Source organism: Pleurodeles waltl, chromosome 6 (genome assembly GCF_031143425.1).
Source record: "Pleurodeles waltl isolate 20211129_DDA chromosome 6, aPleWal1.hap1.20221129, whole genome shotgun sequence".
NCBI lineage: Eukaryota > Metazoa > Chordata > Amphibia > Caudata > Salamandridae > Pleurodeles > Pleurodeles waltl.
The window spans coordinates 937,662,296-937,683,968 of record NC_090445.1 but is presented as its reverse complement, the minus strand read 5'-3'; the positions used below and the strand labels follow the sequence as shown (position 1 = coordinate 937,683,968).

The 21,673-nt window shown below is 44.2% G+C and overlaps 1 protein-coding gene across 7 annotated transcripts in view; it reads right to left on the bottom strand.

Moving 5' to 3' along the window:
- The window catches only part of LRRC27 (leucine rich repeat containing 27), a 463,960-nt gene that overhangs the window by 431,350 nt on the left and 10,937 nt on the right, over window positions 1–21,673 (bottom strand). For 2 of the 7 annotated variants that reach the window (XM_069239754.1, XM_069239755.1), the window contains exon 2: window positions 10,452–10,547. The exons of the other annotated variants lie outside the window; for them this stretch is intronic. The gene's annotated coding sequence lies outside the window, so the exon portion shown is untranslated. The remainder of the gene's footprint in view (window positions 1–10,451; window positions 10,548–21,673) is intronic. 7 annotated transcript variants of the gene reach the window in all.

The window sequence follows — 21,673 nt, the reverse complement described above, 5'->3', positions numbered from 1 at the left end:
ATCCCCCCCCCCGGTGAAGACAAGTCCCATTCCGGGGAAGTATCCAGCCCACTGGCCGACTCCAGACCCTGAAACTCTCCCAAAGGCTCGACAATCTCTCCTTCCTCCAACAACTGCCTTTGATACTCTTCCTCCTCCAAGAGACACAAGGCCTTCCTGCGGGACCTCAATCGACCCTCCAACCTCGACGTCGACATGGAATGCGCCGAATTCGAAGACACCGGCTTCAACACCTGACATGGAACAGGAGAGGAAGGTTGACTCCGTATGAATCCATCACTCGGATCCGGAGCCGGCACGGATAATAATGGCACCAAAGATGCTTGAGGATCCACCATCGGCGCCGGCTGACGGGGTGATGCTATCGGTGCCATGGATCTAGAAGGCGATGCATTGGGATCCACAAGACCTTGAGGCAATATCATCGGCGCCGGTCTGGTACCCTGAGCCGGATAGAATGGCACAAATGGCGCCGCCTTGTACGGAGCAGGGGAGCCCAACGAAAATGCCAATGGACCCGTGGGACCAGCCGGTGCACCAGCAGGGGCCATGGCATTGAATATAGAGAACATGGCATTTAATAATGCCGCCTGATCCGCTCCCGGAGCCGGAAAGGCAGGATACTGCTGGTCTCCCTGTTGCACCTGTGCTTGCTGAACATCGGACTCTTGAGCAGCAGGTGAAAAATCGAGGACTGTCCTGAGGTGCCACGACCTCAAAGACGGACGCGCCGGAGAAGCCTCAGGCCTCTGAGGTTGAGAAGTCACCGTTGGACTCACCTCCCACGTTGCACGGCGTCAACGAGATGGAGACCTCGATCTTCATCAGCTCGGAGCCAAACGGTGCAGAGAGCCATGACGGCGCCGTTTCTTATGCTTCTTCAAAGAAGCACGTGAAGAGGATCTACGATGGCTCCTATGACCCTTCTTCGCCTTGGCCAAAAAGAGTTTGGCCTCCCTTTATTTTAACGCCTTTGGATTCATGCTCTGGCAAGACGCACACTCCTCGACTTCATGCTCAGAACTAAGGCAACAAAAACAAACAATCGTCATGAGGGTCAGTGACTGACATGCGACCCGCACTCTCTGCATGGCTTGAAACCGGACTTCTACAAAGAGCAACAAGATGAACCCTCAAACAGAAGCGAGAGCTAGGAGAAAACCGTTAGCGTCGAAGGCACGGAAAAAAGGGAACTGACGTCAGCACACCGGCGAGGACCCCTTATTGGCACGGTGACGTCAGACGGAGTCGCGTGGAGCCGTGCAATTGTGATGTCCTCGTCGACGTGGAGAGCTGGGAAGAAGATTTTCCGTCGGATGCTGGCACAAGGGTGAATTCATAAGATAAAGAATCCACAGGTAGTTTGTATCCATCAGAAGAGATCCATTGGTACTCCGTCAGGAATTGGAGCCTTATTACCAGCCAACCTCTAGATGGCCACTTCAACTTCAAAACAGAGAAAGAGAGGTTCACCTTTGGCAAAATAGACTGGGAGGCAGAATCTGACCCCTGCTTTAAAGTATGTATTTGAGAGACGAGGTCAAACCATTTTTCTTCTTCAATCACAGAAATAAAGGAAGGCCTGACCTCTGACCCTAAGAAAGGGCTACTGACAACCCACCAGAACGTTGCACTATCATGAGTATTGCATACACTCATTAATTGTTCCCAAGCCTCATCCTTTAAAGACTCTTTCCTTTCCTTGACAGCCTTCTCATACTGAGTGCGTAAAAAACTCACTTCCACTCCAACCCTAGAGTTATGTTTAAGGGCCTTCTTTAAATCACATTGAGCTTTAGAACATGTCTGATCAAACCACTGTGAAACCCTGGTGACAGAGTGATCTCTAATGGGAACACTAAAGGCATCACTCACAGAGGCACAGAGTTCAGTATACACCATCAACACGTCCCTGGGCTCAGAATCGGGGCTTAAGCAGCATTCGATGGAACAACTCTGCTGACTAAACAAGGTTCCAAATAACTCCTCTGGGATTACTTTGGACATTTCAGCCCCCTGCGCTGATCCATAGGGGCAATATGTAAAGAGGCAGGTGCTGGTAATGGCCACTTCTGGCGTAAAAATCGAATAGGACCAATGGGTTATGGTAACTTCTAACAAGAAAGATGACAGGGTTGAAGAAATTAAAATATAGGCCACAATTATTACATACCCCCTACCAACATAAGTAGGAGTCTCCAAGGAGTTTGGTAGGACCAGGTTCAAAGATTGCACTAAGAAATTTGCCTTTTCCCCTTGAGGGGAGTGGTCAACGTGAGCACTACGAAAATTATCCTCCAAGGAAATGTCCTGTAATATCTGCCAGTTTTTTTTTTTTTTTCTTCTGTAAACAGGAATGGATATTAGAAATCACCCATAATTACTATTAGGACAAAATAAATAAAACTTGAAACAGATTCTGTGGAGCATGTCCTCAAATTCTCAATGGCCAGACCCATAGAAGTGACAACCACTGAAAATGCTACGTTTAGGTTATAAATGTTTAGAACGAAAAGTGTTGATTTGTCAAGAAAAGTGATTAGGACAGCTCCTACATCAGGGTAATTGATCTCCAATCTGGTCATCAAACAACTCAAAGACAATGATATTAAAATACACCCCCCTCCTGGTAAGCCCGGCCCAAAGATGGAGTATCTGGAAAGAAAAAGTGGGCACATACATCTAAAAAAGGAGTATTTTCATTCCTGACCAGGTTTTTTGAAAGGCATAAATACTATATTGCTCAATAAAACCTAATTAAATCTGATCCTTAATCTTCTCCTCAAGCCCAGCTATATTCCAAGACACAAACACTTGAGCTGATCAAAAACAGAGTTCCCTTTAAGGAGAGGGGCCCCTCTCATCTCCTATAGGGCATATCCCTCTAAACAGCTAACAAGAGAAGTCAATCCTCTTCCTCAAGTATCATAAGTACCCATAAGTACATCAAATCTATTCCATAGAGGAGGGGGCATAGTTTTTGCAGTTACAAACCCGGAATGAATGTCTTGATCGTTTTGACCCCCCGCCCAACCACCCCAAGGATGGAGTGGGCCCTGGTGTACTCAAATTGTGGGCCAATCTTGGTCTAGAGAAAAAGCCCAAGTGGCCATACCCCAATACTCTTGTTTGAGTTGAAATTACTCTTGCAGAAAGCAAGAACTCTACGTACAACCTAGCTGTTACTGAAATTAATTATTATACAGTCACCTGGGGAGTTTTTTGGAGCCCCACCCATCCTACCCTGTGGGCCATAGTAATTTGACCATTAACAGTCCTTGCCTTGTAGTCAGACAATGCGTCACTTTATTTCTCAACTGTTGTAAATTCACTTGCATTTGCCTTAAGTGATGGCACATTTACTAGGACTGCCACATAAGTTGTGCAATCTGGGGGAAGGACCAGTTGATCAGTGTTGGGCTGAGGTACTCTCGCTGCTCCTGTGGGCAGAAACTAAGTTGCCCCCACTTGCCACTTTCAGAACAGGGCCAAGAGATGCTGTGACATTAGTGACTCCCTGAGTGTTGACGGGAGAGTAAAAGTTATCTGTACCCACTGCTCCCTGGCCTACGGTATTAATGCCAGTAATATCTCTAGGCGCGGGTAAGAGCCACAGGTCTAATCTTTGTGTAACAGCTGCCCTGGGGTGCATTATCCTGACAAGTAGACTGGTGTATTAGACAAGCAGGATGGTTACAATCTGGTGCGAGATCATTTTCTCAACTAAACCATTATTAAAATCTAAAAAATTGGCATTTTCATATTCAAAACAGAAATGGCATCCTTAACAGTGTTAAGCTCAGTTCTCAAACTGCCACAATAGTTTTAATGGCATTTAAACATGTTGTATCTTGCGCCACTCATAGGTGAACTGTTCTTCTTCCTTTGCTAGTGCAGGACAATTGGTAGAGGCTTGCACAGTCAGGACAGTCAAACTAGGATTTGAGAGTGAATGCCCTTTAATGGAAGCCAGTTGATCTGTCTGGACATCATGCAAAACAATGGATGTTAAAGCCCTTACCTCCTCTGTTGTTCAGGGGATGATGGTGCTAGGTCAAACGTCTCTTAACTTCTCCTTGTAAAATGTAGTTATTTTTGCTTTGGTGAGTTTTGAAGCCAGCACGTCGGACAAGAGGCTCTCTCTGCTAAGGATGCCCTCCACTTCCAATAAAAGATTATCTATGTCCTGAAAGTGCAGTTTTCAGCCACAAGTCTACAGCGGTCTTGGGCTCCTTTACAGTGCCCAAAGAGCCCCCAGTTGCCTTTCTCTTGCTAACAGTGAGTGGAAAAAAACAAAGTACTAGTTGATAAGGGCGAAACTTTATAACAAAAAGGTCTGCACGCTGAAAAAGGAAACTAAAGGGTTTGCTTAAAATCCACCTTTGAATTATAAAAAGATCTTACCAAAGATGATCAAACAATGTCCAGACATGGAGCCAAGGGGGGTGGTTCTGCTGTGCCTCATTCTGGTGCAGTACAGGCTCAGGATGAGGGCAAAACAGGTGCACCCTTGGCCCAGGCTTTGCCAAAAAAGCATCTAGTGCAGCAGCGGGCATGAAAGCTCTATATAGCGCAGGATGCTCATTCCTCGTCCCTCGGATTGGTGCTCACGGGAGTGTGTGTTCCTGGGGCTCCAAATACCCACTGCACACATGGAGTCCCACAGAAAGGGAGGCATGAAATCGAAGCGTCGATTTGAGCCGCGAAGCCAGCAGCGCGTCATTATCAGCCGCGTTGCAGATGGTGTGTTGAAAATTTCCGTACATGGTGTTCTGTGCGCAGATTTACAGCTCCTGTTTCTGCCAACTTCACCTTTCAAGGTCCCTGGGACTGGATAGGGCACCACTTGGCAGGGCAGGAGTCTCAGCAGAGAGTCCGGGTGCTGGCAGAGGAAGTTAAGGTATGCTAGGCCAGTGTTATATAACACCTTGAAGGTGTGAGTGAGGAGTATGAATTGTGCTTCATTGTGTGTGGGGAGACAGTGAACATCGTTCAGGTGTAGTCTGGCACTGGAGTTGGAGAGTGATTATGGCCGCCAAGTTGTGAATGGTCTGTGGCTGACTGGTGAGCATTTGTTGAACCCGGCATAGAGGGTGCTCTCAAAGTCCAGCTTGCTTGTGACCAGGGCATGACTGACATTTTTCCACGTGCCAATTCAGAGCCATTTGCAAATTTTCCCCATCATTTTTGGAGTATTAAAGCATGAGGTGCTGATGGCGTAGGCTTAGGTTGTCATGTCGGGTTTGCTGTCGATGATGATCCTGAGGTTCTGGCATGGGTGAAGGTGATCATTGTCAGCCCTAGCTCTTTTGGCCACCAGGTGATCTTCCATAAGATCACGATTTCAGAGTCATTCGGGCATTGCACGTGATCTGGGCACTAGCTGTCTTCTCCGTAAGGGAGAGAATGAGTTGCATGTCGTTGGCGTAGGAGATGACGTTGATGTTGCAAGAGTGGATCATGGGGGCTTGGGGGAATGAACAGGGTTCCTGGCGTTGGGCATTGTCCAATTGCAGATGGGCTTGCCTTTTGTGTGCCATCATCAAATAGGTCCTGAGGGGGGGGAGGGGGCAGGAACAAAGTGATGTCACTTATAGTGCAGATGGATAATGGGAAATCCAGTGATGTCACTTCCTGTGCAGATGAGTGACAGGAAATCCAGGAATGTTCCTTCCTGTGTAGATGGATGATGGGAAATCCAGTGATGTCAATTCCTGTGTAGATGGATAATGGAAATTAGTGCTCTTGCTTGGCCTTTTCCTTTAAAAACAGTTGTGATGAGAAACCAATTCCTGTGCAAATAGATTATGGGAAATCCAGTGATGTCACTTGTTGTGTAGCTGGATGATGGATCATGATGCCATTGAGACATGACGTGTACACATGCATGTGTAATTTCCCTTACAAGTGTGAAAGATGAGACTTTCTGGCTTTGCTAATACTTGGTATCCATCTCAGCCATCAATTTTAAGATTGTCTCTATATATGGAGTTATTCTTTTAGTGAAACTGCTTTGAAATAATTTGCTATTACTTAAGTAGTAGTGTATGTTTTTATTCCATGCAATAAAGAAATAAAATTTTGCTCATGGCTTATACCTAATTTTTTAATTTATATATATTGTATAAATGTATATATGTGTATTATTCTACGCCTAACATGTTCATAGGTTACTGCATAGTTTCTATCTGAGTTGTTTGATTAAATGCTTATGAGCCTGTTTTCTTTTTATCTATCACAATAGGTCAATATTATCTTAACTATTTATCTACAGGCATTTTGAAATATTGAGGAAAGGTAAATAATGGTATCAAAGTACACAAATCAATTAACTTCAAATATTACATCTCTTGAAAGTCTGTGTTTATTATATGATACAACTTAAATCTCAATATATTATATTCCTTACACATAATATTCCGTTACTATATAATCATGTATCTATATATTTATTACTTCAGTCCTACTGTACAAGAGGAAAAAAATACTCTCACAACAGCTTTCCTATTTTGCACCATCACTCTATTGAACTATCCTCTATCTCCACTCTCTGACTCATCCCAAACCCATTCTACTACTATAATCTCCAAAATAACACTCCTACACTCTTCCCTCCTGGCTCACCCCAAACATCAGTTTACTACTATGATCTCCTTTGACTCACCCCAAACTCAGTTTTATTAATATGATCTGCCTAATCCCTTTCTACAGACTCTTCCCTCGTCTATCTCTCCTTTAATCATCCCAAACCGCATCTTACTACTATAACATATTTATTTATTCAAGTATTTGATCATTAAGACAATAATAATGAAGTTGATACAATAAAAATATAAATACATCTGTAAAAACAATCATTATTTAAAAAAACACAAAAGAATCAACAACCATACTTTAAAATACAGCACGATATTCAACTAACCACTACAAGTAGCACCAGGCCTAGATAAAGACTAACATAGTCATTTTGCAATAAGTGAAACACAGCGAATTCGCCACGCATGCAACAAATAGTGTAAAATTGAAAATATGAGCCACCCTGTTGTATCATATTTAAACATAGGAATGGCCTCTATTGGGCGTGTAATCAATAGTAGCTTACAAACTGGAACAATCCATCTTCTCCTAATCTCTTTATAAGCTGGATAAAAAAATAAGCAGGGCTGGAAAAATCCACTAGACTACTCATACTCATACTGGAGAGTCTTATTTGATCAGGTGGAGCTATTTTTAATACTTAATACTTACTCGACCCTTCTGGCAAGTTGACACTGAACAGGTGTTCTGTTCAGTTGAAAAGTGGAGGGGCAATAAAAGATGCCTTTAAATCTTGTTCTTATGTCACATTTGCTCTGTGTTCACAGACAGAGGTCAAAAGTCAGTTTTTCTTACAATTAATGTTCCTTCTGACTGCAGAGTTCTGTGTCTTTGTAAGGTGAACTGTGTGACCTGCTGCTTAGAATGTAAAATAAAAGGATATAGGCTCAAGATATCAGGTTTTTCCTAGCACACAACATTTAAATGACTCAGTCAACTATGCAAACATTTCAAAATATATTTTAGTAGTTGTGAAAGCCCTTTTTTATATTTCTGTGTGATGAAAAAATAATTTCATAGGATGAAAACAAATCAGAATACTTTATATGTTGATGTGCAAAGGATATGTTTTCTGAAACCCAATTTTTACAGATTGTTAATACACTAAGTAGTTTTATCAGTAAAGCTGCAAGTTAGTGTAGAGGTTTTTGGACATTTCTTGAAAAGTTACTATGTGTAGATGACAATATGTTACCACGTCATGGTTTAGTAATATATTTATGAAAAATTAAGCGGCATGTTTATACTTTTGGATGCAAAACTGCACTAACGCAGTTTTGCATCAAAACGTTTAGCACCGGCTTGCGCCATTTCTGAGTGCCACCCGGGTGCCATATTTATGGAATGGTGCAAGCCGGTGCAAAGGGTGGGCTAACGTAAAAAAAAACATGACGTTAGCCGGGTGAGGGGTGGTGGTATAGGAGAAGGAGGTTTTGCACCAAAAATGGCGTTAGGCTTCGTCACAGGCAAAAAAAATGCCTCTATCCAGCCTAGCGTCATTTTCTGACGCAAAACCATCCATACCACATGGCTCCTGCCTTATAAAAGACTGGAGTCATGCCCACCACCCCAATGGCGAGCAAAGGGGACCAGTGTCCCCTGGTCATGGCCATTGCACCCTGTGCCATGCAGGGGGCACAAGTTGGGCCCCTATAGCACTTCAATTAAAAAAATAAATCTTACCTATACTTACCCTACTTACCTGGGATGGGGTCCCATCCTCCGGTGTCCCTCTGATGTGGGTGGGAGTGTCCCTTGGGCTTGAGAAGGGCACCTGTGGACCCATTCCATGGTATTTAACCATGGAAATGGGTCCTCAAGTCCCCTAACGCATGGGGCGTCATTTTAGCAGGGGAGTAAATATGGGGCTATGGGGTTAGCACCATTGTTTAGATGGGAACGCATACCGTGCATCTCATTGACGCAAGGTAGGTTCATGCATCTAAAAAATGGTGCAAACTCCAATATTTTGACGTTAGACGGGTGTAACGTCAAAATATAAATATGGAACTAGTTTTGTGCCAAATATGCGTAAAAAACAAAATGATGCAATTTCGGCGCACATGGAGTATAAATATGCTGCTGAATATTTAAACTATCTGAGAAACACTCCTGCTCTGATGGCAATGTTGTTAGTAAACAAAAAAAAAAGTCCTAGGTTATGTGGGCTATTTGCCTAGGATCACACAATTTGAGACCAGTTTACGGGTCAAGTACATTACAGTTAGGTTGAGTAGATTATTTAAGTTACTAGACCTGCAGGTCTAGTAACATTTTTATGGATTTTCGAGCCCTGATAAGGAATGTTCCAGAGATTCAAGGGAAGCATTACATACCGGACAAGAACAGGATACCGCATTTGCTTTCCAACTTGCTTTTGTACTATTCTTAGGGAGAATCATATATCTAAATTTTAAGAACAAGGATCTGTCATGAATTGGTTCGATACAATCAATAAATATTTCAAATACTAGTTCACTTTTGATGGTAAGAAAATAATTAATCAAGGAACCATAAGAACGAAGTGTAAGCAAGTGGGTCATACCATAATCCCAGTACTTTCCTTTTAATATGGTTACTGAACCTCCTACTATGTTTTGTGGGTTCTTCAAGAAATCCTCCAGACCCAGTTTAATTAGCCAGTTCTTGACAAATCTCAACCATGGACTATTAGCATCCTTACCAAGGTATCTGACTGCGTCAACCGCCTGTTTAGTAGGGATCTCTGACTCCCCCGTCAAAATCTTAACTCAGTATTTAGGTGGTTTTAAGGCAGCAACAAGTGAAACGGTCCTTAGCCCTAGATTAAGGTGCATTGGAATGAGTATTGCTCTTACAAACTTAATTTCGGTCCTATCTAATTCCTTCACCATCCCAACCCACCAAAGTTCCGCTCCGTACAGCGCTGCACCTAGACCTTTTGCGCTGTACCCTTCTAAAACTGGTGCTACTGGACGCTAGGCAGATTCTTTCCACTTCCTCAAGATTGCTGATTCCACATGCTGTAAAGACATTTAGGGCCAGATATATGAAAAAGGTATTTGCGATTCGCAAAATGCAATGTATCATATTTGCGATTTGGTAATAGCGATTTCTTAAAAATCGCAAATGCTATTACCGAATCGCAAATTACGATACAGCCCCCATTTGCATCTATGGGCCTGTCGGCCCAAATTAGCGAATGTTTCGCATGCCCCAAATTGCGAATTCCTAACTGGAATTCGCAATTTTGGGAAATGCAAAGTGCAGGGTGCTGGGGGCCTAAGGCCCTCTCTGCTGCACCCCAATTTTTTTTTTTACAACATGTAAGGTGCACACATGCCAAAAGGGCATGTGTGCTTTACATGTAAATTTTTAAAATGCATTTTATAAGCATTTTTAAAATTTGCACATGGTTACCACCAAGTTCAACTTGGGGGTAATAGCGATTCCTTAATGCCCAATTCGCATTAAGGAATTTCTTCGTACATGTGCTTTAGAAATCGCAAATAAGGATTCCTTATTTGCAATTTCCTATTTAGAGAGTCGCAATTTGCGACTCTCTACACAGGGTCGCAATTTTAAGGAATGGCTATTTTAGCGATTCCTTAAAATTGCATTCAGAATGCCTTTGATACATTCTGAAATAGCTTTTTGCATTCGCAAATGGGCATTCGCACCATTTGCGAATGCAAAAAGCTTTGATACATCTGGCCCTTAGCTTTTTAAGATCTGGGCTGACCAGGATTGACTACTGGTCAGTCTAACACCAAGGCAGTCAAACTGTTTAACTTGTTCAAGGGCTTCACCCCCACACTTAATTACTCCTTTAAAGGACTTATGGGGTTTGAAGACCATAAGTTTGTTTTTCGTACCTTTATTTTCCATTGCCGACAATTCACATGCTTTGATGAATTTATTCAAAATATTTTGCAGACCCATCAGGGTCTTGGAGATTAGAAGCGTGTTGTCTGCAAAAAGAAGGGCAGGTATTAATTGCCGTGCCAATCAAGGGGAATTACGATCGCAATCTTCTAACATTCTTACAATTCCATTCATATATAATGTAAACAACGTGGGGGCTAGCACACATCCCTGGCATATGCCACTAAGCACAATAACACCATTGGTTAGTTCACCACGTTTACTATATCTTACTTTAGCAAAATTCCTTTCAGGCAGTTGCATTACTAGATCCAACAGACCCTTGGGCATACCCAACTTGCCTAAAGATGAGATCAATTCTGTTTCTCGAACATCCACTCTTGTACCTTCTCCAAAATCTGTTTGCTAAAAATGTTCTGTGCCACATCAATTAAAACGAATGGGCCTGTAATTTTCCAGATCCCATTATCCCCCTTTTTTTAAATAGGTAAAATTTCTGCACCTCTCCAAGACTCCGGAATAACAGCCCCCTTAGCTATGGCGTTTGCTAACCGGTTATGAATATAACCCCAAATAAGAGGTTCAGAGATATACAAATCTCCAGGAATTATATCTAATTCGGGAGCTTTCCCCTTTTTCATATTCACAAGAGCCTGCATGGTCTCTTCTATTGAAAATAATATTGGCTGCTCGTTTCGACCAGTTTGGACCTGTTGTGTCCAAGGTCTTTGGTTGCTGGGCTGACAGAACAAGGAGAATATAATTTGGAAAATGAGATTCCCAAACATCTGGCATAATATAAAATCATCTTTGGAAGTTATACAGAAGAGCCTTCAGCTATTAAGTGCCAAAAGAACGCTGGTCTTTTAACTGGGCTGCCATGCCCAAATCCCGCCGTTGCCCATTTGTTTGGCAAAAGTCTAGGAATCCTTATATATTTTCCTTGCCACCACTATTGACTGACGGCTACCCCTTCTAACAGCGTGAACTAACTTACACTTGGCTTGCTTACAATCCTCATTAAACCACTGGGCTGACTTAGGCCAAAGATCCAAGTCAAGGAGGATGCAGTCTATCCTGCTTCTAGTCTTAGACCTTCCGAATGTATATTTTGCCACTTTGTCTGACGAAGTTCGCCCATTATATGCCCTCAGTCTATTTCTTAGGCTGAAAGATGTTAATTGAAGAGAGACTTTTGAGGGTTGCTTTTAATCACTGACAATGACATTCTAGGTATAACCCTCTCCTCATCCTCATCCAACATTAGTTCCTGAACAGGTTCAAAAGGTGTATTCATGTCTTCCAAAATAATCAGAGAATTCTTATAGCCTTCCCTTTCTAAAAAAAAAAAAAAAAAAAACAGGCAGCGTTTCAAGTGTCTCAGATTCATGATGCAAATTGAATATTTGCACTCAATGGCACCAAACTGGTGACAGCAGCTCCTGCCGCACAGCACTATGGGCTCTGTGGTCCTGCGGGCCCCACTGCACAGTTGTGGCATCCCTTACTATTATGATTCCCCCCTCCTCCATTATTCTATTCAATCCAACTGCATGTCCTCCGCTAAAATTAAATCATACCTCCCTAAACTAATACTATACTTATATTTCCCTATACTAATCCATCGCTAATCCTTTTGGGTTCTGCAGTAGGTGCTACTTGCTGAAAAGTGCTTTGACGCCTCATCGGGGGTTCTAAGCGCTATATACAATCACAATATAATAATTTCTTCGATGAATCTGAAATGCCTTGCTTGACAAGATGTTTCTCTTGTGTCGTAATCATTAAACTGACTTTTGCTACGAAGTTACTACCACTTTGTCTTATGACTTGAATCATTAGTAGATAACATTTTAAAAGAATGGTTCCCAACTACTGAATAGCTAGCAATTAAGACAAAGAAAATAGCTTTGCTTCAGAACATGATGTTTTAATGTGATGTTCAGTTAAATAAACGACTGTACACAACACCTCCAAAAAACAAAAGCTGTAACATGAGCCCACACCATTCATTGTCTTCGTGTCCTTTCGCTACACGTGAGGAAGCAGAAATAAGAAGAGACCTATTCTTCTTGACAGGTCGGAGTAAATGACTGGGGGCAATTCTGACACCAGTTTCTACGTCACATGGCATGCAGGGTTACCTGCGTGTCCAGTGTCACTCACCGTCATTCTGCCAATGAGAACAATCCAATTCTACGATGCCGAATCAAACGGCCAGTCACGAGTCCCTTGCTCTTTCAATGACAAAAACTACTCACATACTAACTACCGGTGCAGCAGAAAACAAAGTGCACGAAGAGTTGGTTCTCCAGCACTGAGCAAACTAACTCTTTTTAAATGTGCCGTTTGATGTAATTCCCAATGTCTTTGTAAGAGGCAGTGTTGCATAATTTATTGATATTGTGAAACCTACCGGGGCGACACTAGCCATTTTACCGTCGCTCAACGGAATCTATTGTTTCAATCTCATTATGCTCTGGCCTACTAGGGCCAGCTCAAGGGCGGTACGACCGGTGCCAGCGCACCGGGTGCTGACTTTGGGTGGGGGCGCCGTATTTGCAGGCATACTATGGCGTTCCTTGCCTCCAGCAATTTTTAGGCAACAATAAATATGTCAAGATATCTATGGTGATTAATATTCTGCTTTATGAGAGATCTGAGTTTTCTCTAGTGAACGTTTTTAGGCAGAGCAAGGGGTTAATATGCCTGCTGCAAAGAATGCGTGCCATGCAGATCACAAAATGCAAATAGGTCAGTGGGTTACTAATTTTACCAGAGAGATCATTTTGTTACTTGCAGTTTCTAAGTTAAAATCCTAATAAGGTACAGTAAGCTATTAAGTGACATTCTGCAAGGTATAGATTAGAGCGTTATGATGTTTCCCCCAGTCTTTCACTATCCTAATTTTGCAAAAATGGGTTCATTTGGGCAGAAATCAATTCTTATAATTAAAGAGAACCCCCAACCATGGTGTTACACTTTAAATTCTGAGTTTGTGCTTCTCAAGACCAAGCACTCTTAAACTGTACTGCCTACCAGTATGGATGACATGTGACACCTACACCTTAGAGTCCTCTATCTTATGTAATGTTTCTTATAGACTGATTTGCACACCTATGATTGATTGTCTCTGTGTTATGTGTGTGCAATGTGAAGTGCTCAGACACCCTACAGTGGTATGAGTGGAGCTATAAAAATATATATATAAATGAAATGCATCAGAAAGAAAGTGGGTATGGAGACTTGGGGCACTGTTAAATGGTGGTAAATCCATGGCAGAGGTGGTCATTGGGGGTGCCAACAACATTCCACTACACGGCACGACCAGAGTTAAGGCCGGCCCTGCTTGAAACGAGTATTACGTGGTAAAAACCTACAAGGGAGTATAAGGGATGAAATGTAGCCTCCTTCAGCCCCTACGGCACACGGAACCCACCAAACCGTCAGGAAGTATTCAGCCCAAACCCAATGAATATCTGTGAGATAAAGGAGACTCAGTGGTCCCTTTACCACATTTGGCAGGACCACAGTTTTTTCCGCTACGCCACTGTGGAAGACATTCATAGGTTTACACTAGTTCATTGCATCAGCAAATGCAGGGCAGCAAAGGATTTGTGCCATTCTAACTCCAGTTAGAAAGATTTTAGGGAAAGTGCAGCTTCCCCCAAATTGCTAATCACAGAACAGAAGTATCATGGGAAAGCACTGCATGAGTAACAAGCACTGGCAATGCTAGTAGGTCTGGCTTTAATGTGTTGCACCCTGCACTTACCCAGGATCACCTCTCACCCTGTACTCATCTGGCACGACTCTCATCATGGATTCACACAGGTACACATTTCACCCTACATTTATACAGCTGAATCACTCCCACTGCATTTACACACGATCACCACTCCCCTCCACTTACACAGACACACTCATTGGGAAAATTACTTGCTTTTCACTAACATGGGCAAAATATTCATACAGGAGCAGCACTGAACTGGTACGCACTCACAGCTCACTGACCACTCGCATGGGCACCCCCTCCCAGTTTGCACTCACATTAGTACACTGTTCACACTGCATTACGACAGTCACCCCACCCATAGCACTCACAAAGACACAAAACATGGTCACACCACTTAGACCCTGTACTCACATGGCCACACCACTCACCCTGCCTCACTAGTTCACAAGGTCATAATCCTCATCCAGCACCATTACGGATGCACCCACATACGAAGACATGGACAAGTTTCGCTTTGCATTCATACAAACACAGCATTCCTTTTGTGCTCACAAGGCTCACCATGCCCTTACAGTGAAACATCTTCCGCTGTGCTCTCAAAGAAGCATACTTCTCATCCTGCACTTATAGCTATGCACTACATAAACAGCACTTGAGGACTCATATAGAAGCACTGCTGCAATGATAAAGGCAGAACTCTCACCCTGCACTCATACAAACCAGCTATACTCATGGGCACATTGCTCATGCTGCACTCTGAAGGAAGCAATTCTCATCCTGCTGCCACACAAGCACACTGCTCAAGGTTCACGAGGCACTCGTATAAACACACCCTGCCCACTGCACTTATTCACGAATGTATATATAACATTTGTATAGCGCAGCACTATCACCCCTAAGGGTATCTGGGCGCTAAGGGGGCCGTATCTCCGCCGAAGAGCCATGTTTTGCATTTCCTTCTGAAATCTACCACGGAAGGGGCTGTCCGGAGGTGGAGGGGCAGGTTGTTCCAGGATTTAGCTGCGATGTAGGAGAAGCAGTGGCCCCTGCAGTGGGTGCGGTTGATGCAGTGGGTGGGTGAGGTGGTGTGAGTGTGTGAGGTTGAGAGTGGAGGAGCGCAGATGTCTTACAGGGATATAGAGGCTGAGACAGTGGTTGATGTACAACGGCCCTTGGTTGTGTAGTGCTTTGTGCATTAGAGTGAGGATCTTGAACTGGCATCTCTGGATCAGGAGCCAGTGGAGGTCTCTGAGGTGCAGGGTGATGGTGGAGTATTTGGGGAGGTTCAGGTTGAGTCTGGCCGTGATGTTCTGAATAGTCTGGAGTCTTTTGAGTAGCTGGGGCTAGATTCCAGCATAGAGAGTATTGCCGTAGTCGAGGCGGCTGGTGATCAGTGCATGTGTGACAATTTTCCTGGTGTATGTGGGGATCCATTTGAAGATTTGGTGGAGCATTCTGAGGATTTAGAAGCATGAGGAGGATACTAAGTTTACTTGTTGGCTCATGGACAGTTGGCTGGCAAGGATGATGCAGAGCTTTCGTGGTCATTACGTTGTGAAAGTTGGTTTTGGCGTAGAGGGGGTCCTCGATGAGTGAGAGGATCAGTTGGTGTCGTCGGCGTGGGAGACTATGTTGAGTCCGTGGGATCTGACAATATCTGCGAGGGGGGTCATAGATGTTGGAGAGGGTGGGGATAACAGATGATCCTTGGGATACGTCACAGGTGCGGATGCGAACGGAGGAAGGGAGATACTCTAAGTGCAACCTGAGAGGAATGAGGCAAACCACATGAGGGTGTTCTGTAGAATACCTATGTTGTGAAGTCTGTTGAGGATGTGTGGTGGGAGACAATGTTGAACACCGCAGAGAGGTCTACGAGGATTAGAGCTGCTGTTTCTCCTGTCAAGGACAGTCCTGATGTTGTCTGTTGCTGCAATCACTGCAGTCTCAGTGCTGTGGTTCGCCCGATTGTGAGGTGTCGAGAAGGAGGTTTCATTCAAGGGGTTCGGTGAGCTATAGGTTGATGGCTTTCTCAAGTACTTTGGCAGGGTAGGGGAGCAGGGAGATCAGTCTGAAATTTTTAAGGTCGCTGGGCTCGGCGAAGGGTTTCTTTAGGAGGGGGTCTGACCTCTATGTGCTTCCATCTGTTTGGGAAGGCAGCCGTAGAGATGGAGGTGTTGAAGATGCTGGTTAGTTCGTGCAGATGGTGTTGGTTCTGAGGTTGAAGAGACAGTGGGAACAGGGGTCATTGGTGCCCCTGAGTGAGTGGGCAACCTGATTCCTGCAGTGGTCTGTGTGATGATGGCAGACCAGGTGGTTATAGTGTGGTAGGAGTTCGCTGTTTGAGGGACATTGTCAAGGCTGGGAGTGGTGGGTTGGGGGGGGGGTCGAAGTTGTTGTAGATGGTTGCGATCTTGCTGTGGAAGCAGTCTGAGAGTGTGTCGCAGAGCTCTTCGGATAGGTGGATGGTGGTCTCTGTGGCTGTTGGGTTGGATTCTTTTTTCATGTGGTTGGCTGTGGAGTCGATGCGAGTGGTGATTGCTGCTCGCTGGGCTACCTTGATATGGCGGTGGTAGTTGTTGAGGGCTGCCTTATGAGGTGCTCTGTCAGAGGGGTCCTTGGTTACGTACCATTGTGTCTCGAGTCGGTGGCAGTTACGTTTGGAGTTTGAGTTCTAGAGTGTACCATCTCGCTTGTTTGGTGGTGCTGCTGGTTCTTGCTGGCTTCAGCGGGGCAAATCAGTCAGTGCATTTGGTGATCGAGGTGGCAACATTTTGGACGGCCTGGTTCAGGTCTTCTGTGGGCTCGGGTTGCAAGGTGCCTAGGGCCTGGGTCCATGTAGTCTCAGTTACCTTGCCCCAGTTTCGGTGGAGGAATGCCGTGGGGCTTGTAGATGGTGTGCTTGGCACCAGTGAAGTGGACGATGTGGGCAATCCAGGTGAGTTCAGTGATGAGGGTGAATTTGATTCTGTCACTGGAGGTGAAAATGGCATCAAGAGTGTGACCGGCTTTGTGTGTGGGTTTGGTGACCAGCTGGGTGAGGCCGATGTTGCTGAGATTCTCCACGAGAGAGGTGCATTGGTGTTGTTGCAGTGGAAATTCAGGTAGTTGAGATTAAAATTGAGGTCACCAAATAGGATGTAGTGCAGGGAGTCAATGTCAAGGGGGGAGATGAAGTTGGTAATGGAGTCACAAAAAGCTGGACATGGTCCTGGGGGTCTGTGCAGAAGCAGGGGTGTGGCTTGGGCAGTATGATTGGGGGTGTTAGCTTCAGATGTGTTGACCAACACCCTGGCACATGATGTTAAAATACAATATATAACAAGCAGGGTGCACTAGTGGTGCTTAAGGGGCAGTGGAAAGGGAGAGAAATGTGTATTGGTAGGTGTACTAAGTGAGATAAAGCACTTTATTTAGTGAAATAACCAACATTCTTCAAGTTTTTCCGAAAAGCAAGAGAGAGAGAGAGAGAGAAAGAGTGTGTGAGTTTTTGTCTTTGTGTGTACAAATTCCTGGTGAAATCCGACAGACACCGCACAATACTGACTAAAAGCACCTGCGCCCATCTATTTATCACAAAATACTTTTGGTATGGGGTGTAACACCCAACACCCCCTGAATCTACACCCCTGTGGACGCGGGTGTCATGCATTGTGGTGTTGGAATCAGTCTGAAGTTGAGGTGTTCCTGAGGGGCGTTGGGTCATCGTGGATGATGGTACATTGGATGGCTTCTTTGAATATGATGGCGATGCCGCTGCCGTGTTTGTTGATGAGGTGGCGATGTCAGGGTTTGAGGAGGGGTTTAACCATGTTTCTGTGATGAAGGCCACGCCCAGGCCGCCGGTGGTGATGGTGTCCCAGATTTCTGTGGCGTTTTTGCATAGGGAGCGGGCGTTGAGTAGGATGCACTGGAGAGGTTCTGGGTTTTTTGCCATCTTCTTCATGGGTGTGCTTCAGTGCTGGCAGGTGGCAAGTTTAGGAACGCTCTAGGTGCGTGTAGACTTGCCGCGTTTTCGCTTCGCGGTGATTATTATATATTATTGGGCATTTTGCTCATCGTGGCACTTGGGATTTTCTTTTTACAGTGGTCTGGGGTTCGGGTTCATGCGGTCCATATAATATCTGGAGTGCGTAACACGGACACTGTGATTTATTCATGGGAGTTTTCTGCAGGTATTCATTTACAAATTACTCTCTTGTTTTTCTTTGACAGATTTGGTGTTGAGTTGAATTTCACACAGGGTATTAGTCACTTTTCTCAACATGTGTGGCTAAACCCCCTTTTTTCTAGTTTGATTCAGATGGTTGACGTTGAGACTCCATTGATTTTGAGTGATTTTTGTTACTTGACGATGTTTCTACCTTGAAGGTAAATGTGTGCATTGCTTTAAGTCTTTTTGGTGATTTTCACGTTACCTTTATACCATTGGACACTTTGCATGACCCTTTTTGGATGTTTTACTACTATATTTTGCTTGCTTCACCAGTTAGTCACATCGAGACCTTGTTTGTTGTATTCTACTCTAGGTTTAACTCTCAGGACCACAACTTGCCTGGTATGTTCTTTATTCATTTGTTGTGGAACCTGGTCTCCTTTATTAGGTGTCCTTTTGTTTTCTTTCTCACTCCTTTTGCATTTTACTTTTGCCACCTTCGGTTCTTCTTCTTTGGGATGTTTGGTTGTTTTTATCACTTGCAGTAATTTTTTCACAAGATTTTCTCCCTCTTTCTGTTTCTCGTTACAGTGGGTGTTTCCACCCTTTGTAAAAACTTGAAATTTTGTTCTCTTTTCAAATATTGTGTTCATGCAATTTACAGCCCTGAAGAAGTCGTGTGGGATTATGGTCCCGTGACGAAACACGTGTTGGCTTGATTGCATTTCAAGTATTATATGTGAAACTTCAAGGATTGGACTCTGTGGTGATTTCATCTTCAGAAGGACGTTCCTCTCTAATAAACTTCAAGTAGCTTTTTCCGTTACACATGGACAGTCTGTATGACTTAATTGTATTGGCGAAATTATTCCAATACTTGTATGTGTACATGCTTTTGCTGCAAATCTTTATTTGAGTGCCTCACGTAGGTAATTTGAGCATTTGAAGGGTACTTTGGTCGATCATGGGGAAGCCTCACAGCAGCTGTCGTTGCATAGTCTGATGTTCAGAACCTGGAGTTACTTGGTGGTATGAGTGAGGGATGGGAGGGCCATGGGTTCTGGCGCTGGGCACGGTCCAGGCAGAGATGGATGCAGAAGGGTTTGCCTGTGGCACGCCAGAGGAGCAGCAGCCTCCATTAAATGTCCTGGGAGGTGGAAGGGAGCGGCAGAGGCGGGAAGAGCATCAGCAGACGCGAGCCCAGGAAGCAGGCAGAGCTGTCAGCAAGGTGGGAAAGCCAAGGAGCGGATGGGGAGCTGTGTCCGGCCCAAGGAGGGTGTGGTGTGGCCATGTAAGGATCTTCCACTAAACAGCAGTTAAATGGGGTGGACAGGAAAGGAGACTGGAGTAAGAGTCTGGCAGGAGCTTGACAGAATCGATTCTCCAAGGGAGTTATGTAAGTTTCTCACAGTCCCTCAACTTTGGAGAGTTGTCCATAGGGAGGTGGAGAGCTGGAGCGAGGAAGAGAGAGATTTTTTTTATTTTTTTATTTTTTTAGTGAGAGGTTTATAGATGAAGAGAGTCTGCACTTTTTTGGACCATCTTGAGTTGAACAGCTGTGGGAGAGGTATTTTGGAGTACAACTGTAAGTGGTCTTGTGGGTAATGCGGGCTGCACTGATTTGACTACTGGTTTTGATAGGTATCCATTTGAGGGTGAACAATAATGAAGAAATGTGATTAAATTTGTTGGTGTCTAAAGCCAGATGGGCTGCTGAGTTGAGGGCTGCGCTCATGGGGACCAGGTGGATTCTGGGCATGCTGGTCATTAGTGCTTTGCAATAGTCTCCTTTTGTGAGTACTAGGAATTGCACTACAGTGTTGAAGTCATCTAAAGTAATGAAGGGTTTTAGGGCCAGATGTAGCAAAGGTTTTTACCCATTCTGTGTCTATGGGAAAAAGTGTTCGTACACATGGCCCTTAGTTTCTGTAGGTGTCAGATTTGGAGTGATGCACTCTTCTTCAGGGCATTGATGTGGGTGTGAAGGCGTAGACTCTTGTCCAGGGTGAAGCCTCTGGATTTGGTTGGCTCCACAATGGCAGGTTTGCGCACAAGAATGTTTGATGTGTTTAACCAGGTTCATTGATAGTATTGCTATGGTGTGATGATATCCAAAGGAATTCCATCTTCTGAGTTTGTAAGCATCAATCCCCATGATTAAAAAAATCAGTAATTTGTCAGAAGACATGGCCAGACATTTAACCTCTGTCTTTAAAGCACAGCAAATGTGGCAAGTTATTTGCAGAGTTCAAAGGCATCTTTATTTATTTCTAGGACTTTCACACCCCACCAACATTTGGGTTGCAACCTATAGTTTGGGAACATTGCTCAAGACCCCTTTGCTCCTTTCAGGACCTTTAGTAGAGAGACAGTTTACCGTGACAAATTGACATGTCCAAGAGAACTATTAACAGGATTCCCCCTTCCAGTGATGGTGAGAGCATCATTTACTATTTGTTGAATAGGAGGTTACATACTACAATCGTTTCTGAATCTAGATTAGTGGGGGTTGAGCAGGTTGTTTCCTGTAAGAGGGACGGCTTGGACCGAGTCAGGTACGTGTAAGACAGAAGGCTTCGGCAGAGATGAGTGTATATTAGACTGGAGTATGATAGGGAATGTTAAGGTAGAAGAAGGTGCAGAAAAAAAGGAGGAATGGATAGAGTCAGGCCCAGGTAAGATATTGAGACTGTGGGAGAGTCAGGTGTCTATAAGACAGAGAGAGCTGGGTCACATTTAAGCCTAGGAGGCTTGAAGAACTGTCGGTGGATATAAGATAAGGGGTAGGACAGTCAGGCACTGTGAGATTAGAAGGACAGAGCTGAATCAGGCACAGTGAGACAGGGAAGGCTGGGGAGAGTCAAGTGGATGTAATGCAGATAGGGCTATGGGGGAGTCAGATGATGACAGAGGACAGACCTTTTCTTAGTCCTCTCAGCATCATGGAGGCACAAGGTAATCGTGAATTCTTCAGATTTCCCAATGCAGAGGGGCTAACGGAAGAGATGCTAAAGACCATGCCTATTTCTTTTGACAACTTGTCCAGCACATGCATTGTCCTCTTCAGAAGGGAATATTATGAACACATCTGCATCTCCTTCTTCATGCTAATCTGACTGCCCTACATGGTCAACCAAATGCAGTTCTAAACAAGCTACACAAGCACATGCAGATGTAGCAAGCACTAGTAACCATAAGACACCAGCTGCAGTGGGCTTGGCACATGAGAATTGGTCTGCAGAAGTAGCTTCTGAATTAATATGGCGGGTGCTTTTGTTTTTTGGCGAGAAGGAAGGGAGGCAGAATGTGCACATGGAGAT